The following is a 10,925-nucleotide window of genomic DNA, read 5'->3' on the forward strand; positions in this document are numbered from 1 at the left end:
AAAAATGAAAGAAAGAAAGAAAACAAAATAATACATATCTAAAATGATAAAGAAAATATATTTTATTTATAAATACTAAATAAAAATATTTTACAATTGTAATATATTAAATTGCAATACATGTTTACAATATAGAGTTTTTACTGTATTTTCGATCAAATGTATTTTTGAAAAAAAAATTCTTAATTTTTTTACACTACATAAAACAAAAACATTACAATACATCTGTCACGGTGATGCTGCTGTGTAGGAACGAGGAGACGAAGGAGATCCAGAACAATAGTAGTCTTTAATGAAACCAAAATGACAGGGAACACACACGTAGCAAACAGAGTAGACGTTTAGACTGGACACAGGACTTAAATACTTGGACTAAATGAGGAAATCAATGAGAAACACCTGAATTCAATAAACAAGGGAGAAACAAGGTAATGGGGAACACATGGGGAGCAAAACACAAGACTCGGAACACAGGGGTAGTCCAGGGGCGTGACAACATCATAATACAATACATATTATGAATTGAAATAAAAGAAAATCCAGCATTTAACAAAATATTAAAACGTAAACCTAAAATACAGGGGACTTGGATCTTTTCATTTAATTTTTAAAACCTGTTTGTTTTTTTGTTTTTTGTAAACCAAGAACTGGACAAACTGGACTAGTTCACACATTAGGGGCCAGATTCACTAAACAGGGCAAATTAGCGTTAGAGTTCAGTTCCATAAAAGCGCAGATGGGAGGGGAAAATTCTGTGTGTCATTTACTGACAATGCGCACATTAAAGAACACAGACGCAGCCAGATCATTTCCATAATGACCAGCGCAATCTACCAAGCGCAGCGCAAATTACCGCCTGCTTTAAGACATGCTTTTTGGGCGTTGAATAATGGCGCAAATACCAGTAATTTGACAAGCGCAAATGTTAGTAAATCGCGTTGTGTGATTCATTTTTATACTCTCCTTCCATAAATTTTGCGTCTGAAAGGGAAACTCCTAGAAATGCATATTCAATAAGGTCAGGCGCAATAAAATGACTGTGTCCACGGCTGGCACAAGCTGTTAGTAAATCTGGCCCTAGATTTTCTACCTCTGCCAATGAAAGCTCATCTCTGTCTCTCTGGATCAGGTTTCATTAAAAACAAATGACTTCTGGTTGCTCGCATTTTACGATTCAATGAGGTGTAAAAAAAGAAAAAAGCTGAAACAAACTGAACTGCTAAAATTACATTACTATGAAAAGAGTTGAGCTACTGTAAAGTTAATATAGTGTTGGTACTGTAATTAGCCTACAATGCTAGTCATCAGAAAGTGTGAAAAATCTCCCCAGGATGCGTCTCAATCTACAGAAATGTTTCCATCTCAGTGCCATTTGCAGCCGTTCAGGTGGATGGCGAGTCTCTGATGGGCTTCTCTGAAAAGTTGATCACCGAGTAGAAGTGTTTGGCCGCTCTGTTCTCATTGTAAGCCATCAGATAGTACTTCAATATCGATTAAACTGGCTTATTACAGGTGGAGAGCTCTGGGCCTCTAGTGATTGTGTTAACTACACAGAGACCCCTGAGAGTGGTGAACACTTCATCAAGTCCAATCACAGTTTACAATGAGCCGAGCTTTCTCATGCTCTCACACAGGTTCAAAATATCACATTTCCATAATGACCAGCGCAATCTACCAAGCGCAGCGCAAATTACCGCCTGCTTTAAGACATGCTTTTTGGGCGTTGAATAATGGCGCAAGTACCAGTAATTTGACAAGCGCAAATGTTAGTAAATCGCGTTGTGTGATTCATTTTTATACTCTCCTTCCATAAATTTTGCGTCTGAAAGGGAAACTCCTAGAAATGCATATTCAATAAGGTCAGGCGCAATAAAATGACTGTGTCCACGGCTGGCACAAGCTGTTAGTAAATCTGGCCCTAGATTTTCTACCTCTGCCAATGAAAGCTCATCTCTGTCTCTCTGGATCAGGTTTCATTAAAAACAAATGACTTCTGGTTGCTCGCATTTTACGATTCAATGAGGTGTAAAAAAAGAAAAAAGCTGAAACAAACTGAACTGCTAAAATTACATTACTATGAAAAGAGTTGAGCTACTGTAAAGTTAATATAGTGTTGGTACTGTAATTAGCCTACAATGCTAGTCATCAGAAAGTGTGAAAAATCTCCCCAGGATGCGTCTCAATCTACAGAAATGTTTCCATCTCAGTGCCATTTGCAGCCGTTCAGGTGGATGGCGAGTCTCTGATGGGCTTCTCTGAAAAGTTGATCACCGAGTAGAAGTGTTTGGCCGCTCTGTTCTCATTGTAAGCCATCAGATAGTACTTCAATATCGATTAAACTGGCTTATTACAGGTGGAGAGCTCTGGGCCTCTAGTGATTGTGTTAACTACACAGAGACCCCTGAGAGTGGTGAACACTTCATCAAGTCTAATCACAGTGTAAAATTAACTGATCTCTCAGTGTCTCTTTCTCTTGCGCTGGCACACAGGTTGAAAATATCACTAACTCTGTCAGACTTTCTCATTTTCTTTCAACATATTGCCATCTTAAGGGTGCTCACAGGACCAAAATCCCGTTCCTCAAGTATATTAAACATCAAACATAGACAAAGGGGAGCAATCGATTTTAAGAGATTGAGAAACATCATGTTATAAGACAAATCCCTCAAACTCTACAAACCCTGTCACACAAGGCTGCATTTATTTGATCGAAAATTCAGTAAAAACAGTTATATTTTGAAATAATTTAAAATAACTGTTTTCTATTTGAATACATTTTAAAATGGAATTTATTTCTAAAATTTTCAGCATCATTACTCCAGTCTTCAGTGTCACATGATCCTTCAGAAATCATTCCAATATGCTGATTTGCTGCAATATTTACTAGATTTTATTTTTTATTTAGTTCGTAATAATGAAAAACATATATTTATTTAATTATTAATATATTTGTTTATATATTTATGATTGAAAACATTTGCCTAATATTTTTTTAAGAATTGTTTGAGTTCAAAAGACCAGTATTTATTTGAAATAAATGTAACATCATACATATTTTTACTATGACTTTTGACCAATTTAATGCATCTTTGCTGAGAAACCATATTAAAAAGTATTCTCAAAAAACATCTGATCACAAACTTTTATTTTTAAATTTTATTACATGTGTATTTTTTTTTACATTTTTATCTTTTTATATGAAAAATATATATTTTAAAATATATATAAAATGTGAAAAAATATTAAAAACATGAAAATGTTTTATTAAGCACCCTTCCAACAGCTCAAGGTTGCTTCACAACTGAGAATAAAATGCTTTTAAGAAAAAGATGAAGTTGATAGGCAAAGGAAACTCATAACATGAAAAGAAGAAAAAAAAAAACATTAATAGGTAAAGATCTTTTTAACTTTTAAGCTTTTTAACTAGTTAACCAGCAAGCCTCCCTTGGTCAACCAGCCTTTTTATGCTTTTTAAAAGACAATCCCCTAAAATTCCTTGATCCTACGATAAGATCCCTCTCGAATGTGAAAAAATGGATCTGTTTCCAATTAGCCATTTGATGTTCAGTCACCGACAAAAACATCATTTTTTGAAGCGCGTTTGTAGTGTAGATTATCAGTTCAGATTTAAATAAATGTTTCACGTAACAATTACAAAGAGGCACGAAGCCGAGCCGGGCGAGCCGTACCTTGGGGAGATATTCTCAGATGTAAATTGACTGTCAAAGGCAAGCTGAGGTGAGAAGTTTTTTTCCTCAGAGTCCAACCCTCTGCCTTTCTTTCCCTGCCTTTGTATTCCAATCGCAGTCTTTCACCTGGGGTTTCGACTATCTCCACCATCATTTACAGGCCAAGCTGTCGTACGTCTCATCCAAGAGAAGACAGAAACTTAAAAGAAAGCTCAAGGAAAGACACATTTCTCAAGTCTCGTTTTTCCTTCCCCCCCTCGACTCAGTATGCAGAGATGGGTTGCCATAGAAACAATGAGACGATCTCAAGATGCGGGAACCGGGGCTTCTGCGCCGAAGCCTTCTTCGCTTTTAATGATGCATTAACAAACAAATAAAAATCACAGCGATCTTACCCCTTTGACCCGAGCTGAGGTTCTCTTGTTAACGAAGCGGGATTGCTCACTCTTGGCATGCCTTGCAAATCGCATTAATTGCAATCTGTAATGATTTGCTCCACCATGTCTTCTTCTTTTGGTTAATTAACTGCTCGAACAGCTTGAGATCAACAGTAGGCCTACGAGCACCCACCGAAGTCATTTACAATCAGTGTGCATCCTTTTCAAACTTTTAATTAGTTAGTCTCCCATCCCCAATACATAACTTAGGCTTAATTCTGCACCTCATTGTATCCTAACCTGAGCTATTAGTTGCGAGTATGATCCAATAGACTTTAAGCAAATGATCCATTTATGGTCTTCTTGTCATTCCCTCCTCCGGTGAATCCATAAGGCCCCAGCAGGTAAGCGTTTATCGACTTCTATTTAATTAGCCTCCCTGAATTCAAACAGCGCCAACTCTAAAGTCCACAAAAGTGCGGTTCTTAATCAGAACTAAATGATCCTGGGAGGGTTTATCTGCCGAGTGTTGTTATAGTTCTGCAGGGGGTTCTCTGTTTCATCTTCTTTTCAATTTACATTTGCTTTCAGTGTCAAATAAGACAAAACGTTCTGACAATACTGTGTGATGATAGACATGTGTCAGCGGTTAGAAAATTTGCTACACTCTTAAAAATAAAGGAAGACAATGCCATAGAAGATCCATTTTAGGTTCCCCAAAGAACCTTCAAGTGAACAGTTCTTAAAAGAACCATTTCTTTTGTAGTGCAAAAAGAACATTTATAATAGTCTGAGGGATTTTTCCACTATAAAGAACCTTTGTGCAATGGAAAGATTATATAGATGTACTATATAGAAAAATAGAAAACCGGTAGAAAATTGTCAATCAGTAGAGATTTTGGACTATTATCTTTATCGTGGTTACAGGCTCACGTGACCTTGCTGTGCTACATGGTCATGAAAACTGATCGCTTGCACGTGTTTTTAAGCATTGTGGTTTAAAAACAAGTGATTTTAAGCCGTTACAATACAATCAGCAGTGAAAGAGAATTCACTCATTTTGCTATATGCGGTTTGCCATAGACGGTGCTCATAGAGTGCAGAAGTATTTCTTGAATGATTTATAGGCCTTGAGCGGTTAAATGCACACACTTGTATGTGTCAAAATGCCCATCTTTGCAAGTATCCTTGTAAACACAGTAATTTAGGTCTTAAGTGAAAACAAACAGCTGAGACAGAAAACATGTGTAACAGTATATTGGATCCGGGCAGCTCTTAATGTGACAGCAGTCTAATATTCCTAATATTCGCAGCAGTCTAATATTTGCATCTGTCATTCATGTTAATCAAACAACAAAAGAGAGAAAATCTCTCACTGCTCTTGACTAAATCACTTTTGTAGTGAACCAGTGCACTTTTGTAACTTTAATAAGAAGAAATACACAGTGAAGAATACAGTGTTTTTATACATTTGATTACTTTATACAATGTATGTAGCATTTCTTAGTTATTTGTTCTACTGTAGTTTTTTTTATTTATTTACATTTAGTCATTTAGCAGACACTTTTATACAAAGCGACTTACAAATGAGAACAATGGAAGCAATACATTTTTTGTCCTGTTGCTTGTAATCTTAATCGCTGACTGTTTACTTGTCTTCATTGAGCTTATTATTATTATTTTTTTGTAGTTTTCTGTGATATTGACACTGGTGATAAGAATTATGAAATTTCTACGGTATCAAAAATTTTTATATCATAAAGACCTTATTTAAACCAAAAATAACTATACTGTTACCGTGAAGCAAAATTACACATATTGTTATATAAGATTTTGGTCATATCGCCTACCCCTAATATTACCTTTAACTCTAAAACACAACATAATACAATGCGTAATTCAAAATATGTAATTCAAAACACTTGTGAAAAATGGAAATGGAAATTTCCTTCATATTAAAACAGTAAATTAGGCCCTATTTTCACTCATTTTTTTAGAGAGTACGTCAAAAATTAACATTCCTTCACAGAATGATGTCACTATCATAAAGATATATAATAGAAACCTCAATTACAAAGTTTTCAGAAATATTTAAATATATCACACTCATTAAATGCACAAGATTTAAATGCACATCTTAAGGCTCTTACAAACAAGGCTTTTACAATTAGTACTGTTTAAAGCATTACATAATGTGAATCTTTTCAATTTTCACCACAAAGTAAAAAAAAAAATACAATAAATAAATAAATAAATAACCATTAGAGAGGAAGCACTTCTCATTTGTAAAGTATTTATCTCACTGCAATACCCAAAAATAGGCATCACCACATGGTTATTTGATATATAAAGCTTTTTCGTAAAATTTACAGCAAGAAGCAAAAACAAACAAAATCTATATTGTGATATAACATCATCCTGATATAAAACAGCTCATCCTGCAATCTAATTTTGCTCCCACCTCCCACGCCTAGTATCAAAGGATCATGATATAACAGAGCTAAATGGGAGAATACTATACCTGACCTCTTCTTTATTCATCTGCTGCTTTCTTAATCCTTTGTGCTCATTGTCTGGCCAATGTCAACTGTAGCAGAGCAGATCATTTCCATAGCAACACTGAATTCAGCGCACGAGCGCATGATACAGAACATAATGCAATTCTGCCATCGCCGTTCCCTGGAGGATAAAATGCGTTTGTCTTTCCGTGACGATTTTATATTCGAAACTCCCTGCAACACGCTTTCCCAAAAAAGCCGGCTAACTTAGGCGATGTAATAAAACCCAGAGAAATCTAGGTCAGCCATGAACAAAACCATAGCTGCTCTATTGATTCAACAAATTAAACTATGACTCCTGTAAAAGGCCTTTGATCAAACCGAGTGGATTAGATTCAATTACGAAGGCCTTCAGTGTGCCATTTGAATATAAATGCAGTGGGATAATAATGTGGATGAGACTGTCCGAATGAGGATTCAGCAGTAAGATTACAACTGGGAGCTGGGGATGTATTTCTTTAAAGCGAGAGCCAAAATGTCTCATAGCTAATTGCTATGGAAATACCTTCCTACAATATGAATGAGTCCAAGGCCACGGATCCTTAATCAGCAGACCGGCTATTCCCCCGCGGTGTTTAAAGACACCAGTACGGCGAGAAATCACTGAAGCTCGACTCTGAAAACTTGGCAGGCTGTCATTGCTGCAGACAGTTAATATTTGGAGCGGATGGACACTCAAAGCAGACTGAAACAGTCTTCAGAAATTGGCTAGTCTGAGCTTTGGGGGAAAAGCTTGCAGAGCAAATATTCCCCTTTTTGAAAATGCCCTGCGAGAGAGCTGCGAGTCAAAGTGCTCTAACCTTTAATACACATTATCTGCTGCATTCAAATGAGAAGGCTGACTGACTGCTCGCAAAGGCTGTGACCTTTCAGGTAGACGAATGCGATCCATACTTAAAGTCTTGTCGTCGTGAATGAAGGTGTGACATCTTTACCAAAGGGTGAGAGATCGCAAGCAAAAATAGCTTACTAGTACTGCTCTATTTTCCATTTGACCTATTAACGTCCAATTCAGTTACTGTAGCCCGCCTGGCATTCACAGGTACGCTGTCAAAAGTTACCTTAAGGTCAAAGTAAAACCAAAATGAATTTACGTTCTGAATGCATGTTCTTGGTCTTATTGTGCACAATTATTATTTTAAAGCTGCAGTCCGTAACTTTTGGCGCTCTGGCGGTTAATAAACAGAACTGTGTGTGTCTTGCGGAAGAACATTGTAGCCAGAGCTACTTCTCTCTGTTTATGTCTATGGCGAATCATGTAGGTACTGGGCTACTCCGCAGCGATTTTACCAGTACCAGTCAGAAATAGTCCGAATATAAAAACTTATTGTAGATGTACGTACCGTAGTGATTCAGGATAAGCCAAATACACAGTTTGGAAAATGGATTCATGATGTACTCGCTTACTATATTAATTTTGTAAATTTCGAACACAAAAAATGTTACGCACTGCAGCTTTAAATAGTTAAATATGCAAAAAGGGCTTAAAATGTGGTAAGAGGAGGCACTCCGACAACGTTGACTAACGTTGCGTAAACACTGGTAAATCTTAGGAATAAGCCTTAGCAGAACATCCTTTTGATGGTATCAGCATTACAATTTAAAAAATATGTTTTTATTTTGGATTTTTAGTATTTAGCAAAAATTACACATTGAGTCATCAGTAATGTTATGCTAACTTTTAAATAACTTAAACAATAAATAAAATAAAAAATCTGTCTTCTCTCAACCAAAATGTATGGCTTGGAAAAACATTTTAGAACATAAATTTGGGACTTGGAGTTGGAACTTAAATTTAAAATGTAAATATAAATTTGGGACTTGGAGTTTGACAAATTTAATCTTTTTCTCTAAATGTAATAACTTGCACTGCCTCTGAAACGACTTTCATTTTTGAATTAGGCTAAGTTGCAAAGCCCTCTCACTTTTCAGCCCCTCTCCACCCCCACCCTATTCTGACATAAAACAGTCACTTTTCACAATCTAGTCAATTCCAGATCAAAAATGAAGCCAAGTTTTTTGTTACTGCAGTTTATAAGATATCAGTAAAAACTATAGTTTTAAAGTTTTAAGGCTTTGGTACTGTGTTGTGCAAAACATTAATGTCACATCATAGCTCTCTGTTTGCAATGCATGATAATCAACTTAAAAAAGGTTAAAAGCATGTTATGTCTGTGACACTATTGACCCCCAATGGAATCGAAATATGTTTATTTAGTAGATACAACAACATTAGCACAACAAATTATGAGAGTTTGGGATGGAACCCTCTGTTTGGAAACTTTACTACTCCAGTGGACATTTACTATCCCATGAAGCCACGGGAGAGGCCACACAACTGATGCTGGTAGGTCACATGTCAATGACAACATGACGAGTGTACAGTAGTATGCCTGGACTACATTTAGACTAGAACATAAATTGTGTCCCAAATGACGCACTATACACTATGTAACTAGGCACTATGTAACTAACTAGGCACTCAACTGTGTAGTGGATGGGCTTTATAAGGTAATTTTGTCATTCCTTATTGCAGTCTGAATGCACTACTTACACTATTTAAGCATAAATAGTAAAAAAAACCAAAAAAAAAACAGAGAATAGTGCATAAAGTATGCAAAATCTGAGGAACCTGTACTTTTTTAATGGTTGTGAAGTACTTAACCAAAAGAAGTACCTACTCAGAGAGTATGCGATTTCGAATTTTTGCAGTAATGTTTGTTGTCATTTGTAGCACAGAAACTAAAAAATAAATAAATAATCACATTCGATTTAATAAAGAAAATAAGAATAGTCACAATGCTTGCAAATAACTGCAGGAAAGAAGACCAATTGCGATTTAGTATGCAAATACAATGATGACGCCATCACAGCAGCGAACATTTAAAAAAAAAAAAGTTAAAGTGAACGGGAGATTAACTAACTTTAATCTTACGTTTCTTACAAAAGCCTAAACCATAACACTCAGACATTATCCACACAGTTAAGTTGTGTGTAAACAGTATAAGCTGCATTAACTGCAGAAAACAGACACAATGGATAACAAAGTACAGTAGTTCGATTTGTCATACTGTACATGTAGCCTACAGTAAATATACAGTATCACTGCGATATAAAGTGTAACTCGCTGTCAAGTGTAAACAGTGAAAACACTGATCTCCTCACTATACTGTACATGCATCACATCAAAGCACAGAGGCTTGGAAATGAATCACTTACTTTTCGGGTCTGGGCTTCGGTTTCTTCCGATTCTCCTCGGCTGCTTCCCTTATGGATAGAGCGCGATACAGAGCAATAATAATCCACGCGTGGAATAGACCCTCCCTCCCTCTGCCTCTGTGTGTCTGTCAGCCGCCCCGCATCAGCAGCAGCAGCTCAGGCTCCGCCGAAGCCCGCTCAGCGTCTCAGCATCTCTGCTGCTCTCTCCCTCTCTCGTTCCCTCATATGGGTCATACATGAAATATTCAACGCAGCCCTTCATCATATTCGTAATTCTGACATTAATTTCAGAAATGCTCAAGGGGGCTCCAGTGCGTCTGATAACCTACATACTTTAAGTCCATCTCATTGTAACATCTGCGCAAATGACGCTCCCTGTGAGGAAATGAAAAGTTGCAGGAGTCGTTTCTCTTGGGGTTTGTGTTGTTGTTGATCTTTATCACCTTAAAGGGTTAGTTCACCCAAAAATGAAAATTAGCCCATAAATGACTCACCCTCAAGGCATCCTAGGTGTATAAGACTTTCTTCTTTCATACGAATCCAGTCGGAGTTATATTAAAAATGGTCTTTGATCTTTCAAGCTGTTTAATGGCAGTCAGCGGGTGTTGCAGTGCATCAGTCCAAAAGAAGTGAAATAAAAAGCACCCATCCATAATAAAAAGTGTCTCACACAGCTCCGGGGGGTGAACAAAGGCCTCCTGTAGCGAATTGATGTGTTTCTGTAAGAAAAATAACCATATTTAAAACGTAATAATCAATTTAATCTAGCTCACTGTTGTACACGGAAGCAGCTCCGGGAGGATGACGTAAGATGTTGTTGCGTTGCCCATGCATGCGCCGGTGAGTCTCGTGAAAACCAACGTTTGTTAACAGGAGCAAAGTAAGCAAAGTTTCGTTACTTTAGCAAAGGAAAACCAGTCTCCTCTTGGCTTATATCGAAATCCATGACATTCTTCTTTACAAATCCTCGTTTTGTACTTCTAATTAGTGACCGTTGTTTTGTTTTGATCTCTCCACTGCGTTTCCGTGTGCGTCTCTTCTGAGCGGCGCATGCGCAACGCTGAACTAATACGTCATTCCCC

General features: G+C 36.9%; 1 protein-coding gene across 1 annotated transcript in view; it reads right to left on the reverse strand.

Annotated features, from left to right (window-relative positions):
* The window catches only part of klhdc8a (kelch domain containing 8A), a 21,909-nt gene extending 11,967 nt beyond the window's left edge, over nt 1-9,942 (reverse strand). Inside the window, exon 1 of the mRNA XM_016556445.1 lies at nt 9,844-9,942. The gene's annotated coding sequence lies outside the window, so the exon portion shown is untranslated. The remainder of the gene's footprint in view (nt 1-9,843) is intronic.
* Between the last annotated feature and the right edge of the window lie 983 nt (nt 9,943-10,925).

The sequence above is a fragment of the Sinocyclocheilus rhinocerous genome, unplaced genomic scaffold, assembly GCF_001515625.1.
Source record: "Sinocyclocheilus rhinocerous isolate Xijiao unplaced genomic scaffold, SAMN03320098_v1.1 scaffold227, whole genome shotgun sequence".
Classification (NCBI taxonomy): Eukaryota; Metazoa; Chordata; class Actinopteri; order Cypriniformes; family Cyprinidae; genus Sinocyclocheilus; species Sinocyclocheilus rhinocerous.